Source organism: Dama dama, chromosome 30, assembly GCF_033118175.1.
Source record: "Dama dama isolate Ldn47 chromosome 30, ASM3311817v1, whole genome shotgun sequence".
In the NCBI taxonomy this organism is placed as follows: domain Eukaryota; kingdom Metazoa; phylum Chordata; class Mammalia; order Artiodactyla; family Cervidae; genus Dama; species Dama dama.
The window spans coordinates 41,640,338-41,662,228 of NC_083710.1; positions in this window are offsets into that span (position 1 = coordinate 41,640,338).

The window sequence follows — 21,891 nt, forward strand, 5'->3', positions numbered from 1 at the left end:
CCATTCCCTTCTGGCCTGGAGGGTTTCTATTGATAGATCAGCTGTTATCCTTATGGGAATCCCTTTGTGTGTTATTTGTTGTTTCTCCCTTGCTGCTTTTAATATTTGTTCTTTGTGTTTGATCTTTGTTAATTTGATTAATATGTGTCTTGGGGTGTTTTGCCTTGGGTTTATCCTGTTTGGGACTCTCTGGGTTTCTTGGATTTGGGTGGCTATTTCCTTCCCCATTTTAGGGAAGTTTTCAGCTTACCCTTTCTTTCTATAAGAGTTAGAAATTCTTAGGAGAGATAGAGCATTGCTCACACTTTTCAGTCCCTTTTTGAAAGAATACAGTAGTATATTAAAATTTCTAATGCTTTACTTCCAGCGGAGCTAGCTTGTCCTTAAAAAAGCTAATAGATTAAAGGGAGATATGTGCATTTTATTTCATATAAAAATTTTATTTCAGTTATTATTTTGTTTTTTACAACTGATCTTGAGGAGTTGAAAACACTGCAGAACAGAGAATAACATCTGTCTTGTTGGTGGTTTGCAGAAACATTATGACCAGACCTACATGGACATCTGCAAGAACAAATGATAAACACAACCACTTTGGGGTCTAGCTGGAATCAGGAAGTTTGCAACAACCAACCATACTCCCACCCTACTTTTCATATAAAAGACAGCTTGAATTCTACCTCAGGTAGTATATTATTTTTAGGACTCTAGGCCACCATATTCTTGGTCTGCTGACTTTCTGAATAAAGTGTCTATTCCTTGCCTCAACATCTTGTCTCTTGATTTATTGGCCTGTGGTACAGCAAGCTACATGAGCTTAAACTCACAAACAGTAGCACGTGACTGGAGGAGGTAGAATTTGTCTAAATGAAATAATTTAAAGATAGTTTATCTAAAATAGGTTCATTTATTTATCATTTCCATCTAAAATAGGTATCGATGATGGGAAAAATCAGTAAGAATACGTTCAAAAGATAAGAATGTTCTTGCTCCTTGGTAGAACTATAATAGTTAAAAACTGCAATTTGAAGATCTACACACATACCTATACACATGTACATATATATGTAAAATTAATTGAGTCAAGAAATTTAGAAGAAAAAAAAGACATGTTACAATCAGGGAGAAAGATTGGGTTTGAACTGTATAAGCTGATTGAATTAATCATTTACTTATTTGTTTCTTTATTATGGTATTGCATATCATATTACTTGTGTTGTATCTTAAAAAGCAAACAAACCAAAATTATACTTCATAGACCGGAAAATTAAAATCACAATATATCTTTAGACACTAAAGGTCACACAATTATTAGATGGAAAACTAAGAAGCTAAGCTTCTCTGGTGGCTTAGAACTCTTTTGCATTTGTACATGACTTAGAGACTAAATAACAAAATCACATTTATGAGACATGTAGAATCTCCTCCATTATCAACATCCCCCACCAGAATGGTACATTTGTTACAACTGATGAACCTACATGGACATAACATTGTCACCCAAAGTCCAAAATTTTACATTAGGATTCATTCTTAGTGTTACACATTCTATGGGTTTGAACAAATGTTTAAATGGCATGTATCTACTATTATATAGTAATATACAACATTTTCACTACCCTAAAAATCCTCTGTGTTCTGTCTACTTATCCTTCCACAACCCACCCATCCCCAAACTCTGGCAGACATTGATCTTTTTACTCTTCCCATAGTTTTCCTTTTCTATAATGTGGGAATCATACAGTGGGTAGCTTTTTCAGATTGATTTCTTTACTCAGTAATATACATTTAAGTTTCTTTCATGTCTTATTGTTGCTTGGTAGCTCATTTCTTCTCAGCACTGAAAAATGTGTCACTGTGTTGATGTTTCACAATTCACTTATCACTTCAATTACTGAAGGATATCTTGGTTGCTTTCAAATTTTTACAATAATGAATAAAGCTGTCATAAATATCTGTGTGCAAGATTTGTTTGGACATATGTTAAGAAATTTTGTAGGAAAATACCAAGCAGCATGATTGCTTATTTGCATGCTAAGAGTATGTTTAGTGGTGTAAAAAATGCTAAACTGTCTTTCAAAGTGGCAATGTCTTTTTTTTTTTTTTTTTTCACTCATACCATCAATAAATAAGGGCTCCTGTTGCTCCACATGCTCAGAGGATGTTTAAAGCTTTTTTTTCATAGAATCACAAAAGACCCTGAATAGCCAAACTAATATTGAGAGAAACAAAAGCTTAAAGTATTATGCTCTTTGATTCCAGACAATACTACAAAGTTATAAACATCAAAACAGTATGGTACAATCACAAAAACAGACACATAGATCAATGGGACAGAATAGAAAGCCCAGAAGTAAACACATGCCCATGTAGTCAATTAATCTACAGAAAGAAGGCAAAATCATGCAGTTCAAAACAGATAGGCTCTTCAATAGATGGGCTTCCCTAATAGTTTAGTTGGTAGAGAATCTGCCTGCAATGCAGGAGACCCCAGTTCAATTCAATAGGTAATAATAGTATGGAATTACACTAAGTGTCCACTAAAAAAGAAATGGTAAAAGATGTGAGATATAGACACACACACATACACACAACAGAATACTGTTCAGCTATTTTAAAAAAAGAATAAAATTCTGTCATTTGCAGAAACACTGGTGACCTGGAGGGTATTATTGCTAGCAAAGTGAGAAATAGAAAGACAAATAGTGTATGTTTTCACTTCTATGAGGAACCTAAAAAATACAACAAATAATATAATAAACAAAAAAATAGATTCGTAGATACAGAGAAGAAACTAGTGGTTACTGCTTAGGAAATAGTTGGAAGTGGGGCAAGACAGGTGAAGAGGATTAAGAGATTAAAAACTACTGATAGCTTAGGGCAAACAACGTTGGATCTGTGATCTCTGAAGAAGATTTAACTTCAGGACCAGAGACCAGGTTTAACCACTCAAGAAATTTTGTGTAGGAGAGTTTTATTAAAGTATGAAACAGGGACAAAGAAAGCTTCTGAAATAGACATCAGAAGGGGAACAGAGAGTTCCCCTCTTGCTAGTCTTGGCAAGGGAGTTATATACTTTTTTTAAAAAAAAAATTTGCTATCAAAGTTAATCAAAAGAATGTTTCAAGGTTGTAAAAATTTTACCAGACCCACTACCACAATTTACATTTTGGGATAACAGGATTCAGTTCAGTTCAGTCGCTCAGTCGTGTCCAACTCTTTGCAATCCCATGAATCGCAGCATGCCAGGCCTCCCTGTCCATCACCAACTCTGGGAGTTTATCCAAACTCATGTCCATTGAGTCGGTGATGCCATCCAACCATCTCATCCCCTGCCGTCCCCTTCTCCTCCTGACCTCAATCTTTCCCAGCATCAGGATCTTTTCAAATGATTCAGCTCTTCGCATTAGGTGGCCAAAATATTGGAGTTTCAGCTTCAACATCAGTCCTTCCAATGAACACCCAGGACTGATCTCCTTTAGGACGGACTGATTGAATCTCCTTGCACTCCAAGGGCCTCCCAAGAGTTTTCTCCAACACCACAGTTCAAAACCATCAATTCTTTAGTGCTCAGCTTTCTTTATAGTCCAACTCTCACATCCATACATGACTACTGGAAAAACCATAGCCTTGACTAGACAGACCTTTGCTGACAAAGTAATGTCTCTGCTTTTTAAAATGATGTCTAGGTTGGTCAAACTTTCCTTCCAAGGAGTAAGTGTCTTTTAATTTCATGGCTACAATCACCATCTGCAGTGATTTTGGAGCCCCCCAAAATAAAGTCAGCCACTGTTTCCACTCTTTCCCCATCTATTTTCCATGAAGTGATGGGCCTGGATGCCATGATATTAGTTTCCTGAATGCTGAGCTTTAAGTCAACTTTTTCACTCTCCTCTTTCAGTTTCATCAAGAGGCTCTTTAGTTCTTCCTTACTCTCTGCCATAAGGTTGGTGTCATCTGATATCTGAGTTTATTGATATTTCTCCCAGCAATCTAGATTCCAGCAGGTGCCTCCTCTAGCCCAGCGTTTCTCATGACGTACTCTGCATATAAGTTAAATGAGCAGGATGACAATATATAGCCTTGACGTACTCCTTTTCCTACTTGGAACCAGTCTGTTGCTCCATGTCCAGTTCTAACTGTTGCTTCCTGACCTGCATACAAGTTTCTCAAGAGGCAGATCAGGTGGTCTGGCATTTTCATCTCTTTTAGAATTTTCCACAGTTTATTGTGATCCACACAGTCAAAGGCTTTGGCATAGTCAATAAAGTAGAAATAGATGTTTTTTTGTTTGTTTGCTTCTGGAACTCTTGCTTTTTCGATGATCCAGAGAATTTGGCAATTTGTTTTCTGGTTCCTCTACATTTTCTAAAACCAGCTTGAACATCTGGAAGTTCATGGTTCATGTATTGCTGAAGCCTGGCATGGAGAATTTACAGGATTAGAATTTAACAATAGAAAGATCCTACCAGACTCACTCCCATAATATACATTCTAAAATATTCAGGTTAGTTAGAAGGTTTTCAGAAAGGAGAACCTGTGCTCAAGCAGGATACATTATTGCTATATAATACCTAGTACAGAGTTTAAACTGAGTTGTTTGTTGTGTAAACATCAGTTCCGGGCTTAAAGAAAAAAAAGGTTTTATGTGACTAAGACTAAGGAATGTAGATGGAAAAAAGAAAAAATGTTTGGCCTCTCCTTCTCCTTAAGAACCCCAGGCCCTTCTCTCCTCCAGGACCCCAGACTTCTGATCAACCTGCAAAGGAATTGACTCTCTCACTACTAGGTAGAAAATAAATATGATACAAGAATATAATGTACAGCAAAGAGAATTCAGCTAATATTTTATAACTTTAATAGGAGTATAGCCTATAAAAACATTGAATCACTATATTTTACACCTGAAACCAATAAATGCTAGCACTTAGTTGTTTCTGACTCTTTGTGACCCCATGAACTGTAGCCCACCAGACTTCTCTCGTCCACGAAATTTTTCATTCAAGAATACTGGAATGGGTTGCTATTTTCTACTCCAGGGAATCTTCCTGACCCACTGATCGAACCCACATCTCTTATGTCTCCTGAATTGGCAGGTGGATTCTTTACCACAGTGGCACCTGGTGAAACCAATACATATTGTAAATCAACTATATTTTAATTAAAAAAGGAAATGAGCCTTCAGTCATAATTAATTACCTTGATCCTTTTCATTTACAACAATAACAAAAAAAAAAAAAAAACAGCAAAACTCTAATGAGATATAATTTAACTACAATGAAATGCATATTTTAAAGTGCAAAGTGTGGTGAATTTTGATGAATATATAATCCTATGTAATCCACACCACAAGAGTCGGACATGACTGAGTGACTTCACTTTCACTTTTCAGTTTCATGCATTGAAGAAGGAAATGGCAACCCACTCCAGTGTTCTTGCCTGGAGAATCCCAGGGACAGAGGAGCCTGGTGGGCTGCCGTCTATGGGGTCACACAGAGTCGGACACAACTGAAGCGACTTAGCAGTAGCAGTAACCCACACCACAAATAAGATAGAGAATATTTTCAACTCAAAATATTCATTCATTCCTTTTTACAGTGCAGACCTAGTTAATATCTGACCTTCTTTCTAGTACCATAAATTAGACATCATATGTTGAGAATTTCATGAAACTGAGTTAAACACTATGAACTCTTTTAAATCAGACGTCTTGGATTTAACATTTTTGAGTTTGAGAAATTTGTATGTACACCATAATTTATAACTTTTTATTACTGAGTATTATGGTAAATACACTACAATTTGTCTTTCCATCTACTTGTTGATGCTCCAGTATTCTTGCTTGAAAAATACCATGAACAGTTTACCCTTGTGGGTACAATTGAAAGGGTTGAAAAGGGTCTGACATACACATATACATACACATACACATACAACACTTGGGGCTTTTCTGGTGACTCATATGATAAAGAAGCTACCTGTAATGCAAGAGACCCACATTTAATCCCTGAGTCTGGAAGATCCCCTGGAGAAGGGAATGGCTACCCACTCCATTATTCTTGGAGAATTTCATGGACAGAGGAGCCTGACAAGCTACAGTCCGTGGGGTAACAAAGAGTCAGACATGACTGAGAGAATGACACTTTCACTACCTACTGATAGACATTTGGGTTGTTTCCAGATCAAAGCTATCAGAATATCAATACTACTATAAATACTTGTATACAAATATTTTATAGACGTTTTCAAGTTTTGGTGGGAGGAGTGGCCATATAACCACGGGTGAATTGTTGAACCCTTCTCTTTACTTTTAGAAAACTCTAATCTTGGATACGTTTTTAAAATAAAATTGGATCACATCATTCAAACAATAATTTACAAAACAACTTTACTTTTCACTTAAAAATCCAAACTTTCATTCAGTCTTTAAATTCTTACATGTTTTGTCTCCAATTACATGTGCAATTTTAGTCCCATTATTCTTCCCCCAATGCACTTGATTTAATGTCATTGCCTCCCTCTTTTTTGTTTTTTTGGTTTATTTAGTTTTAACACAGTTATTTCTCATTTATGTCTTTGTGCCAAATAGTTCATTCACAGGAATACACTGCTTGCTACCTTATGATTCCACAACTGGCATCTTTTCTTTCTTTCTTTCTTTCTTTCTTTTTTTTTTTTTTTTTAATTAATTTATTTTTTCAGTGGGTTTTGTCATACATTGACATGAATCAGCAATAGATTTACATGTATTCCCCATCCCGATCCCCCCTCCCACCTCCCTCTCCACCTGACTCCTCCGGGTGTTCCCAGTGCACCAGGCTCGAGCACTTGTCTCATGCATCCCACCTGGGCTGGTGACCTGTTTCATCATAGATAATATACATGCTGTTCTTTCGAAACATCCCACCCTCACCTTCTCCCACAGAGTTCAAAAGTCTGTTCTGTACATCTGTGTCTCTTTTTCTGTTTTGCATATAGGGTTGTCGTTACCATTTTTCTAAATTCCATATATAAGTGTTAGTATGCTGTAATGTTCTTTATCTTTCTGGCTTACTTCACTCTGTATAAGGGGCTCCAGTTTCATCCATCTCATTAGAACTGGTTCAAATGAATTCTTTTTAATGGCTGAGTAATATTCCATGGTGTATATGTACCACAGCTTCCTTATCCATTCGTCTGCTGATGGGCATCTAGGTTGCTTCCATGTCCTGGCTATTATAAACAGTGCTGCGATGAACATTGGGGTGCACGTGTCTCTTTCAGATCTGGTTTCCTCAGTGTGTATGCCCAGAAGTGGGATTGCTGGGTCATATGGCAGTTCTATTTCCAGTTTTTTAAGAAATCTCCACACTGTTTTCCATAGCGGCTGTACTAGTATGCATTCCCACCAACAGTGTAAGAGGGTTCCCTTTTCTCCACACCCTCTCCAGCATTTATTGCTTGTAGACTTTTGGATAGCAGCCATCCTGACTGGCGTGTAATGGTACCTCATTGTGGTTTTGATTTGCATTTCTCTGATAATGAGTGATGTTGAGCATCTTTTCATGTGTTTGTTAGCCATCTGTATGTCTTCTTTGGAGAAATGTCTGTTTAGTTCTTTGGCCCATTTTTTGATTGGGTCATTTATTTTTCTGGAATTGAGCTTCAGGAGTTGCTTGTATATTTTTGAGATTAATCCTTTGTCTGTTTCTTCATTTGCTATTATTTTCTCCCAATCTGAGGGCTGTCTTTTCACCTTACTTAAGAATGGAACTGGAGGAATCAACCTGCCTGACTTCAGGCTCTACTACAAAGCCACAATCATCAAGACAGTATGGTACTGGCACAAAGACAGAAATATAGATCAATGGAACAGAATAGAAAGCCCAGAGTTAAATCCACGAACTTATGGACACCTTATCTTTGACAAAGGAGGCAAGGATATACAATGGAAAAAAGACAACCTCTTTAACAAGTGGTGCTGGGAAAGCTGGTCAACCACTTGTAAAAGAATGAAACTAGAACACTTTCTAACACCATACACAAAAATAAACTCAAAATGGATTAAAGATCTAAATGTAAGACCAGAAACTATAAAACTCCTAGAAGAGAACATAGGCAAAACACTCTCCGACATAAACCACAGCAAGATCCTCTATGACCCACCTCCCAGAATATTGGAAATAAAAGCAAAACTAAACAAATGGGACCTAATGAAACTTAAAAGCTTTTGCACAACAAAGGAAACTATAAGTTAGGTGAAAAGACAGCCCTCAGATTCTTTCTTTCTTTCTTTCTTTTTTTTCTTTCACATCTCACCATAAGTACCCTCTCAGCAAAGGGAATTTCTTCCCTTAGTATTTAATTTCTTTCATTGTGCTTTTTGTTTTCTGATACATTTGTTGTTTGATTGTGTATTATATTCAATATGTTTTACCTATTGGAATTAAATGACTCCATGAAATAAAAGATTATATGAATTATTTATTGTACTGTCTTTAGTGCTCATAACATCCCCTGCTCTATATTTTCTCTTCAATAAATTATTGAGAGCAGTTAAAGAACATAAGCTGACTCAGTTTGTGATTATGATGCTCAAAAGGACCTCCTATATGGCTTTATATTCTTAATGTTTTCCTTAGTAGTTTTCTTTCTGATGTGCTTTCTGACATAGACAACTAACTGTCATTGTATGAATACTTGTCATCTTCCTAGATCATACTTCCTAAAATATTAAAAGTCCTTTTCCTAAAGTTTTAAGTGATGACATAACTTCTTAGATTATGTTTTGTGGGCATTCTTTGCTAGAGATAGCCACATGTCAATTTTAAACAGTGAAATGTGATGAAGTAAACTTTAGTCTTTTATTTTATGTCTTCTGGCAGGCTGGAAAGTAATAACGATTGAAATAATAGTGGAAGCTATTATTGATGGTGGTGGATCTGCACTTCTAGCTCAGGTTCCGAATGTCTACAAGCACAAGAGTCCCCTTACCTTCCAGGAAAATTACAGAGTTAAAAAAAAAAAAAGAATAACCCACACAAGTTTTTAATCCGTCTTGTGCAAGTCACCGGGTTTTAGGATCTTTGGTACAGCACCTTACCAAAACCTTCAGTAATATCTTCCAAGAGAACTATTTAATACCTTCTTCTCTCAAAGCTCTAGGCCCTCACAACTTTCACCTAATGACCTATTTTTATTAAAAGGAACCCCCTTCATCTTCAGATCAATTCTGTCCATTTGTCTCTAGCAAGTGAAGAAGAATTCTGGCTGGAATTAAAGAAATTAAAGCATTTCTGATATTCTAGAGGTTATTCTCTCATAAATTCTTGAGGGTATCACATCTATAACTATCTTGCTTTATCACATCAGTTTCTTCTATCTACTGCATCATCCCAAATAGTATTTATATGTATCAAATATTTATCTTCTTAAAAAAATGTTCATTTTTGTTGCAGCTTCATTTGTCTCTCCTCTTTACAGCAAATTTTCATGAGATAGAAATGTATACACTCTATCTGTATCTCTTTACTCCCTACTCTCTCCATAACTCACACTAATTAGACTTCTTTATAGCCAATTTTAGGCACTAGGGTTGATCTAATAAACAACACCCTTGAGATAAATCCAATGACCTATTCTCTGTCCTCATCTCTCTTGATGCCAAAGACGAGCACTATTTTTGAAATAGTGGATATGCACACACATACACACACACAAGAACAGAGAAATTTAAATGTATGTGTATCTGTGTATAATTCTTAAACTCACTCATGTGCACACACACACACACACACACACACACACATACACACACATGGCTTTAGTTTTGTGCCAGCACACACGCTAAGTTGCCTCAGTCATGTCCAACTCTTTGCAACCCCATGTATTGTAGCCCACCAGGCTCCTCTGTCCATGGGATTCCCATGAAAGAATATTGGAGTGGGTTGCCATGCCCTTCTCCAGAGGATCTTCCCTACCCAGGGATCAAATCCACCTCTCACATGTTTCATGCTTTGACAGGTGGGTAATTTACCAGTAGTCCACTGGGAAGCTTTTATGATGATACATATCTCTAATTCTCCAAACTGGCTAATTTTTCTTAATATTCTTGCTTCAATTTTTATGAGATATGTATGAATTTTGAGAGTGATATGTAGCTGAATTTTCACCCAGGACTTATTATTATTGTTATTATAATTTTGTAATATCTCTTTTATCTAGGATCTAAAGAAATTTAGCCAAGGAAATGAAAGAAAGCTATAAGATTTTGATAAAAAATTTCATATGACAAATTAAATTGAAGATGTACTATGTTCATTATCAAAAGAATTGATATCATTAAAATGTCCTTTCTACACAAAGCAGTTTACAGGCTCAATGCAAGCCCTTTAAAAATTCAATGACACTTTCCATAGAAGTAGAACAAAAAAAATCCTAAAGTTTGTAGGGACTCACAAAAAACTCTCAATAACTAAAACTATCTTGAGGAAAAAATGCAACACTGGAGATATCACACTTCTTGATTTCAAACTATAGCACAAATCTACTGCAATCAAAAGAGTATGGTAATGACATAAAAACAAGACACATGGATTAATGGAGTAGAATGGAGAGCCCAGAAATATATCCATGCATATTTCACAAAAGAATCAAGAATGCTCAATTGGGGACAGGATAGTGTTTCCAATAAAACTGTGGGGAAACTGGTATTCATATAAAAGAAGTGACATTGAACCCTTATACCAGTCATGAAAATTAACTTGATGTGGGTTAAAAACTTAAACATAAGTCCTAAAACCATAAAGCTCCTAGAAGAAAATATGGAGAAAAAGCTCCTTGGCCCTGATCTCAGCTATGATTTATTTGTATACAACTAAAGCACAAGCAACAAAAGCAGAACAAACAACTAAAACTACAACAAACTAAAAGGTTTCCGCATAGCAAAAGAAATAATAAAAATAAAATGACATATATATAATATAATGGAGAAAATATTTGCAAACCATATGTCAGATAAGGTGTTAATATCCAAAATATATGAACTACCACAACTCAATTGAAAAAAAAATAAAAAGATCTGATTATAAGTGGGTAAAGAACATGAGCAGACATTTTTCTGAAGAAGGTATTCAAATGGCCAAAGATGCTTAACATCACTAATCATCCTGAAATTGCAAATCAAACCACACCCATTTGGATGACTATTATCAATGTGAAAATGTGCAAAAAGAAACATGTGCACCCCTGAGGGGAAAGGAAATTGGTGCAGTCACTTGAAAAACAGTATGGAAGTTCCTCAAAAAATTAAAACTAGAACTACCATGTGATGCAGCAAACCCACTTCTGGATATATATCAAAAAGAAATGAAATCAGGATCTCAAAACTATATCTGCAGTCTTATACTCATTGTGTCACTATTCATGATAGTTGAGATGTGGAAACAACCTAAGTGTCCATCTATGAATGAGCTGATAAAGAAAATGTTATACACAAACACACACAATAGCAGAAAAAGAAGGTAATCCTGACACTTGTAACAAAAGTGGATACTTTGAGAATTATAGTAGTGGAGTAAGTCAGATAGAAAAAGATAAATACCATATGATGTCACTGTGTATGAACTTAAAAAAAAGGCAAATTCCAGAAACAGAAAGTATAATAGTGGCTGCCAGTGGGTGAGGTGGAGTAATTGGGAGATGTTGATCGAAGAGATTAACTTCTAGTTTTAAGGTTAATAAGTTGTTAGAATACAACACACAGTGTAGTGAATATAGTTAACTGTGTTGTATATACACTTGGAAATTGCTAAAAACATAGATATTAAATATTTTCACTACAACAAATATTGTAATTATATCAGGCAATAGATGTGATAACTAAACATATTGTGGTTAACATTTTGCAATATATACACACATCAAGTCATCATTTGTAAACTTTAAACACAAAATATTTTATATCATTTATATCTCAGTAGAGATGGAGAAAAAAATGACATTATTTAGAAGACTCCTTAGTTTGTAGAAACTAAATCCCAGATGCATTACAGAGAAAATGTAGTAGCAGTTTAGTTACAGTGTGGTATTTTTCATTAATTTTATTATTGATTTTCCCAAATTTTTATTCATCAAAGTTTCTTTACACACTTTTATAATATTTTCTTGGCCATGTTGGATAGCTCATTTTACTAATTGAATTTTAAATAAAATAAATTAAAATTTATAAATTAAAAAATAATTGAGACTTATTGTTTTAAAAATGGTTTTAGCGGAAATTTAAAAAAAAAGAGGAAGTTGTGATCAAACAGTAAAATATTTAGTAGATATACAGAAAAAAACCTATGCATCAAGGAGTGAGCAGGGATTAGTGGGCTGCAGTGAGGACAGTTCTTTAAAAAAAACGACATCAAGGAGCTAGTGGTGGTGGTGGTCTAGTTGCTAAGTCATGTCCACTCTTGTGACCCTGTGGACTGTAGCCTGCCAGGCTCCTCTGGCCATGGAATTCTCCAGGCAAGAATACTGGAGTGGGTTGCCATTTCCTTCACCATCAAGGAGCTAAGAGGCTTGAAACTTTGGAAATGTCAATATGCATTTTGAAAACATCCCTAAAATTAAGTGCATAGATTATGGATAAGAGCTGTGAACCAGTTATTAGGTTTTTAAAGAATATGTCTTTCAGTTCAGTTCAGTTCAGTCACTCAGTCGTGTCTGACTCTTTGTGACCCCATGAATCGCAGCACGCCAGGCCTCCTTGTCCATCACAAACTCCTGGAGTTTACTCAAACTCATGCCCATTGAGTCGGTGATGCCATCCAGCCATCTCATCCTCTGTCGTCCCCTTCTCCTCCTGCCCTCAATCCCTCCCAACATCAGGATCTTTTCCAATGAGTCAACTCTTCATATGAGGTGGCCAAAGTATTGGAGTTTTAGCTTCATCATCAGTCCTTCCAAAGAACACCAGGACTTATCTCCTTCAGGATGGACTGGTTAGATCTCCTTGCAGTCCAAGGGACTCTCAAGAGTCTTCTCCAACACCGTAGTTCAAAAGCATCAATTTTTCGGTGCTCAGCTTTCCTCATAGTCCAACTCTCACATCCATACAAGACCTCTGGAAAAACCATAGCCTTTACCTAAGGTCAAATGCCAGTAAGTAAATACAATAATGAGGTGTTTAGGGTAAAAATGACACAATTGTTTAGACTTCAATGAAACAATGAAACACGATGTTTTAAAGGAAGCCACTCCTGAGCATATATCTGGAGAAAGCCATAATTCAAAAGGTCACATGTATCCCCCTGTTCATTGAAGCACTGTTTATAATAGCCAGGATGTGGAAGCAACCTAAATGTCCATCGAGAGAGAAATGGATAAAGAAGAAGTGGTACATATATATAATGGAATATTATTCGACCATAAACAAAGAAGGAAACAATACCATTTGCAGCAACATTGATGAACCTAGAGACTGTCACACTGAATGAAGTAAATCAGACAGAGAAAGACAATATCACATGATATAGCTTATATGTGGAATTTAAATTTTTTTAAAAAATGGTGCAAATGATCTTATTTACAAAGCAGAATTAGAGTCACAGATATAGGAAACAAACTTACGCTTACCATGGGAGGAAAGGAGGTGGAGGGAAAAATGGGGAGATTCAGAATGACACAAACATGCTATTAATACTGTACATGTACTAAACAGGGGCACGCTGTACAGCTCAGGGAACTCTACTCGATATACTGTAATGACCTGTATGGGAAAAGAATCTAAAAAAGTGAAAATATATATATATATATAGACGATTCACTTTTCTGTGTAGCAGAAACTAACACAACATTATAAATCAACTCTACTTTCATAAAAATTAATTTTATTGAAAAAAAAAAAGAAGAAGTTTGAAGCAAGTGTGAAAGGTATATGGGAAGGACCTCAAAGGAGGTTAGCATGAAGTGTAAGCTAGATTTCAGTTAAGACAGAAAGGCAGGCACTGGGACTTTGTTTAGAGCTCAGAGATATGGGAAACTTAACTATGTGATAATAGTTCCCAGGGACAAAACCAATGAATCCGAGTTTAGGAAAGAAAGAGAAGTTTGGATCAATTCTAAGGAAGCACATATCAATGTGCAAATGGTGGTGAGGTCAAGTATGAATGTGGGATGGAAGAGTTGGGGTTCACATTTCAACAGTCACTGATAATAATAGCTTTGAGGAGAACAAAAGATTTAGTCTCAACAGTTGTTCTCAATTGTGATATCAAGTAGTGCCTGAATATTGTTTGAATTGGCTAGGCGATATTATATCCTGAAACCAATAAGTAAACTGATAATTGACCCAGAAACTGCAGATGCTATTTCCTGCATGGGCTAGATGGTATCTAAGAAACTTCTCATTCACAGAATGTATTTAAATTGGTGATGTATATTTCCTAGTGGTGACTAAATTTGCATATGTGAATTATTAACAGATAGATGCCTCTGAGTATGATCCCAGTGTAAGGATACCTGTAGATGGTATTTGTAAATTTGTCTGGTGCTGCTCAGCTGATTAAAGCCTGTACTTAGGAAGCCAAGTGTACAGGTTCATTTCCTTGGGGGGGGTTTACATCTGCCAAATACATAAAGTATAATAGGGCTTAATGAATGTTTTTTCATTAAATGAATAATAAATAAGAACTCACGGGATGAAAGGGAGCATGACTTTAAAATTATTGCCACTCTCTAAGCCTTTATGCACAGCCAAAATGTTAAGAAATTCATACTTGAGTCAGTTAGAGAAATGTTGCAAGAAACTGGGACAGAAGAGCAAAATCATCACTGCTCTCAGACAAGCAACCAAAGGACATATTCTTCTAAGAGTATGAGTAACAACACCTAGTGTAGTGAGAAAAGAAAATGTTTTATGTTTTAAAATTCTCAGTTTTTTGTAAAAAATATGGATGGTTTTCATATGAATATAAAATAAAAATATTTAATATAAGAATAGAAGTAGCTAAAAACTTTATTCTTTCCAAATATTTGGCAAAAGCATATGAATTAGTCTTAAATAATTATATTCAATTAGCTTAATGAATTAAGGTAGCTATTTTGCAAGCATTTTCTTATTTCTTTACTATCATGTATCTTATGACAGTATGTAATACATCTAGGTATTTTCCCATAGAATTCAAACTTTATGTAGGCTACACAAAATGAAATTAAAGCACTTTGCATAGGAAGTTGCATATTTTTATGTAAACTCTAAAATATTTCCCCTAGTTGATTTCCATGATTACATTAGATTCTAAATATCCCCATGAGTTGAAAAACATGTATATATAATTTAACATATGCTCTTCATAGAAATGCAGAATTAAAGAATAATGCAGGAGGAAAAAAAAAAAAACAAAAAGAAACTATTCTTAAACACCTCAAAGAGAAAATGGTTTTAACTTTTAGGTTGTTTCATTTCTTACTTTTGTCCATGCATAATATTTTTATCAGGGGATATAATATATATGCACTTTTGTGTCTCAAACTCCTTACATTATATTAATATAACATAAAGCATCAATAATTATCAATGTATTATATTAATAAATGCTAACATTAATATATATTAATAATTATTAAATTATAAATAATTAGTAATAATTGGCATGATACTAACACGAACAAAGTTCTATTAACATCTCTCCAATGGTTACATAGTTTTCATATATTCTTTTCAATAAAATATATTGTCTGATTCCTAAGACACTAATCTAAATACAAAGATTATAGAGTTAAATAAAGCAGATTGCTGTGGAGGGGGAAATTTCTCCCTTACCCTTCTTCAGTTCTTTGACTGATGTAATAATTAAATTGACACAAGATAGACTAAACAAAGGGGGTTAGTCACTAAGTCGTGTCTGACTCTTGCAACCCCATGGACTGTAGCCTGCCAGGCTCCTCTGTCCATGGGATTCTCCAGGCAAGAATACTGGAGTGGGTTGCCATTTCCTTCTCCAGGGGATCTTCCTGACCCAGGAATTGAACCCCAGTCTCCTGCACTGCAGGCAGAGTCTTTACCAACTGAGCTACAAGGGAAGTCCCAGACTAACAGGAAAAAAAAAAAAAAGCAGATTTAATTCATACACACAAAAGTCTCATACAAATAGGGAACAAAGAGCGGCCAAAGCAGGCAGATTCCAAACTTTTTTAAACAAAGGAGCAATAAATTTGTGAGCAATTCACAGGACAAAGTAACTTTGGTTTTAGATGCTTAATCAGTGAATAATCTTGGATAGAAAATTAGTAAAGAAATAATAAGGTTTATTCAGACTTCTGAGCCCTCAATTCCCTATCTCTGGAGATAAGGGTGTCCTCTACCTCCAGATGCAAGAAGGCACCTTTAACAGGAGAAATTTATTTCCTGCTCTCAGGGAGACAGTGTCCATCTTAAATGAATGGTTTTTAAGTAACTTTAATTCTAAATAATCAATATGCTACTTCAGAGTATTTTGGAGTGGCCTGCCTCTGGGCCCCCACAAGACCAGTCTCCATCATTAACAAGTCCTCTCATTTATGATAATATTTTGAATGACAGTTAATACAAAGAAAAAAAATAGTTGTCATACCATAGTTTTTCACATATGTCTAATTCAATTGTTAGTTTACGTTAACTTTGTTTAATTTGGAAGACAACATTTTACTTTTAAATCTAAAACCTACTTTTCTTATACTTAAAATTAAACAGATAAAACCCTAACCATAAATGAACAGAAACATAGACTTGATTTTGCTAGCTTGATTTTGGGCTTCCCTGGTGGCTCAGATGGTAAAGAAACTAATAAAAATAAATGAAAAAAAAAAATAATAAAGAATCCACCTCCAGTGTAGGAGACGCAGGTTCAATCCCTAGGTCCAGAAGATACCATGGCGAAGCGAATGGCAACCCACTCCAGTATTCTTGCCTGGAGAATTCCATGGACAGAGGAGACTGGTCCACAGGGTTGCACAATGTTGGACATGACTAAGTGACTAACACTTTCACTTTCAACCTGATTTTAAGTTGTAGTTTATTTTAAACAAATAATGAAAAAGAGTAATGACCTGTGGTTTCCAGTCTAAAACATTTTTTATGTTCACGTATCAGCTAAACTGCCATTGTCCTACATCTGTTATTTGGCAGCAACATTATTTATTATAATTCCTTATTTGTTAAGTTTGTTTTAACTCCATATTTTAACAGATGAACTGTGTTATCTCTGCACAGAAGTTATTTTTATGCTTTAACTTGTGGAACTTACCTGCATGCATGTGCAAAAGCAAACAAACTGTTGCTTTCTGCCTAGTGCCATAAAAATCCTGGACTATCTGTAGCTCATCATTTTCTCCAGCAATTATATGTGAACAAAGTCCCGAAACACAAAATAGATAATTCATCCAATGCAACCAGGATCATGAGGGTTTCTTAAAGTGATTTCCCTATCAAGGTAGTAACTACTATTGTTTGATCATGCTCCCTGTTTTAGTTCCCTGGGCATGAAATGGCACATGGAAAAGACATTAGTCTCCTGAGGCACTCAGTATGGTCATTTCAGTTTCTTAATTAGAGGAAGCTGAGAGTTAACGTTTCTTTTAAAAATACCATGTTATGTTCAGCAAATATTTTATGCTTTCTGGTAGAGTAACTTCAGCAGCTCTGATTTCACTTAAAGAAACCTCAACATTGAGAAATTATATTTTATTGAACACTATCATAACTAAGTAAAACAAACTGACTTATAAGCAAAATTAGCTTTATATTATTACTAATATCTGGCTTTCCTATAATTTTATCACATTTTATGTACAATACAATACAGAAAATAATGTGGCTGTACACTGTTGAAGTTATAAAATGTATTTTGATGTGAGATTAGGTTTTGAAAATTTGTTTGCAATGGGTTCTTTGTAAATCAAATATGATAGAGAATAAAGATGATTTATAAAGGTTAAAAGAGATTCTATGTGCCCAAGACTGGCTTTATCAAAGATAATTCCTGGGTGGTGTGGGCCTATTGACTCTCTCCAAGCTATTTTCACCAAACAACCTAATTTTCTAGTCTTCAAGCTCATTTTATTTAATTTTATTTATCTTTGCACCTTGCAATTTTCTCTTGGTCTGTAATTCTTTGCCCTAGAGAATTATCATTGTTGACTACTTACTGACAGATAAGTCCAAACTCAAAATTATCTCCTCCCGTCACCACCAAATCAAAATCAGACTTTTAATCTCCTCTTGCCAACAGTTGTAAATCACATCAACCTGGATTGACAGCTTCTTTTTCTTTCTCCTTTCTTTCTTCTTTTCAGTATATATCATTAATGAATTTCTTTTCTTTTTTTTTTTTATTTGCAGACCGATCCTCTCCCACCACCCCCACCATAGACATTCTCTGCATTTATTAAATCATTTTATTCCTAGTACATAGAATATCATCTGGTAGATAAGTATTTGTTGAATAAATTAAACAAATTGATTCAAGAAAAGTTCCTTACACATCTTAAAGAGACAATACACATAAGATTTTCTCTAAATCTTTTATATTTGAAAAATTTTGTGGATACAAATATACAATACAAATATGGAATATTCTGGCTATCATATGGGATATCTCATCTTTTAATTTACATTTACTCATAGAATTTTATTATTATTTTCTAGCTATTCAGGATTATCAGCTCACATTTTTCTCTTTCACCTTATGGCTATTTAAAAGAATTTCTAACAATCATGTTTTCAATTTCCAGATCATTTTGATATTTACTTATAACTGATTTCAATGTTCCTTGCTCATTTTTATTCACTATATCCACAAAATGTTTTCTGCATCAATTTACCTTTTGAAATGTATGTAACCTTTGTTTTTGGTGAAACATATGGTCACATTTGATAAATCTTCCTTTTGTCCCTAGAAAGTATTACTCTAATATAAAATAGAGTTTAAAACTTCCCTGATAGTTAAATAAAAAAAAAAATATTATATTCAGATTCTTTATATTTTATTAACTTCTTTTCTATTAAAACAATGTTTGAGAAGGATGAACAAAAATATATGCTAATACTGAATATCATTTAGCTTTTTTGTATAGTTTATGTAAATATTTCATGATGTATTTTCATACTATGACATTTGGCTTATAAAACTTCATGAGATCAAACTAACTCTGTGGATTATATTTTCTGTGTCTTCCTGTGTTTCGTTTAACAGTTGTTACCTTGAATTTAAACATATTTATATGAGAAAATTCTAACTTGATTTTTTAGTGTTGTCCTGCTTTTCATCTGTTCTTGCAATTCAAACCTCCCAATCACTACATTATATCTTATAATACAAAGATTTTTTTATAGATCCAGTAGTTTATTTCACCTACATTTACATGTAAATTTCTTTGTTTAAATTCTGCTTCTTTACTTTTTGCAAATTCTTTCTTTTGATGCTTTTGCATTAAATATTTTCTGATATTCTCTTTGGGTTTTATAGCTACCCATTTATGTTTGCTTTGATTTCTTTTTCAGTGTATTATCATTTAATCTCCTTTAGCAGTTACCTTTCTGCCTTTGTAAAATATATTTACAAAATACACTTATTCACTTGTTAATTTTTAAGACTGTTATTCAAACCCTGTTATGAATTATGGGAGAATTAATTTCTTTTCTTTTTCCACATGATCTCATTCTTCAAACTTTCTATATTACTATTATTTTTCCAATTATTTTAAATTTAGGGGTATACTCTTTAATTATGTTCTACAATAATAAATCCTATAATTAAATTTGTATGCATTAAATTATGTATGTAAATTTATCAATGTTTTTGTTGTTGTTCGGTCACAAAGTTGTGTCTGACTCTTTATGACCTTATGGATGGCAGCACACCAGGTTCCCCTGTCATTTACTGCTGCTGCTGCTGCTGCTGCTGCTAAGTCGCTTCAGTCGTGTCTGACTCTGTGCGACCCCATAGACGGCAGCCCTCCAGGCTCCGCTGTCCACAGGATACTCTAGGCAAGAATATTGGAGTGGGCTGCCATTTCCTTCTTCATGTCATTCACTAGTTCCCAGAATTTGTTAAATTCATGTCTATTAAGTCAGTGATGATATCTAACTATCCTCATCTCTCCCAACTCCTTCTCCTTTTGCCTTCAACCTTTTCTGTCATCAGGGTCTTTTCAAGTGAGTTGGCTCTGCATCAGGTGACCAAACTATTGGAGTTTCAGTTTCAGCATCAGTCCTTCCAATGAATATTCAGGGTTGATTTCCTTTAGGGTTGACTTGTTTCATCTCCTTGCTGTCCATGGGAGTCTCAAGAGTCTTCTCCAGGACCACAGTTCAAAAGCATCAATTCTTCTATGCTTAGCCTTCTTTGTGGACCAAATCTCACGTCTGTACATGTGCACTGGAAAAGCAACAGTTTTAATTACACAGACCTTTGTCTGCAAAGTGATGTCTTTAGTGTTTAATATGCTCTCTAGGTTTGAGAAGCAAGTGTCTTTTATTTCATGGCCCTACTCACAGTCCACAGTGATTTTGGAACCCAGGAAAATAAAATCTGTCACTGCTTCCACTTTTTCACTTTCTATTTGCCATGAAATAGTAGGACTGAATGCCATTATCTTGGTTTTTTAAATGTTAAGATTCAAGCCAGCTTATTCACTTGTTCTTTCACCTTCATGAAGAGGCTCCTCTAGCTCCTCTTCTCTTTCTGCAATTAGAGTAATATGTCTATATTCTATCTTGTGATTCATCTAGCATGGAATTTTGCATGATGTGCTCCACATATAAGTTAAATAAGCAGGGTGACAGTACACAGTCTTTTCTTACTCTTTTCCCAATTTTAAACCAGTCCATTGTTCCATGTCCAGTTCTAACTGTGGTGTCTTGACCCTCATGCAAATTTTTCAGGAGATAGGTAAAGTGGTCTGGTATTATCATCAATTTAAGAGTTTTTCACTATTGTGATCCATACAATCAAAATCTTTAGCATAGTCAATGAAGCAGAAGTGGATATTTTTCAGGAATTCCCTTGCTTCCTCTATGATCCAACAAATGTTGGCAATTTGATCTCTGATTCTTCTGCTTTTTCTAAACCCAGTTTGTACATCTGGAAGTTCTAAGTTTACCTACAGCTGAAGTCTAACTTGAAGGACTTTGAACATAATTTTAATAGCGTATGAAATGAGCACAGTTGTATGGTAGTCTGAACTTTCTTTAGCATTGCCTTTCTTTGAAATTGAAATGAACATTGACTTTTTCCAGTCCTATGGCCACTGCTGAGTTTCCCAAATTTGCTAGTATATTGAGTGCAGCACTTTAACAGCATCATCTTTTAAGATTTGAAATAGCTCAGATGGAATGAATTCCTTCACTTCCTCTAGCTTTGTTGGTAGTAATGCTGCCTAAGGCTCACTTGACTTCAAACTCCAGGATGTCTGACTGTAAATGAGTGGCCACATCATTGTGGTTATCCAGGTCTTTAAGACCTTTTTTGTATAGTTGTTCTGTGTATTGTTGCCATCTCTTCTTAATCTCTTCTGCTTATTATAGAAGTGTTGACATTTAGTGCCAATAATTTTTCTATAACATTATATGAATCCCTCAGAGAAAATCTCAAATTTAGCATCAGACCTCATTAAGAAGAGTATAATGATCTTTATTTATTAATTAAACAGATAAATTTAATTTACTAGGATCATATTTTCAAGCTAGCCATGATAATGTCATTGAGAAATAATTTCTGGTGTAACCATGTAATCCAGTTTTCCAGAGACTGTACTGGTTTTATCAATGAAGTCTCATTTCTGAAGAAATTCCCTAGTTTCAGAAAAACTAGCTTCATCAGTCATGTTACTTTTTCTCTGTCCTGGGAAATATTGAAGCAAAATGAGAAAGGGACAGCAGAGGTT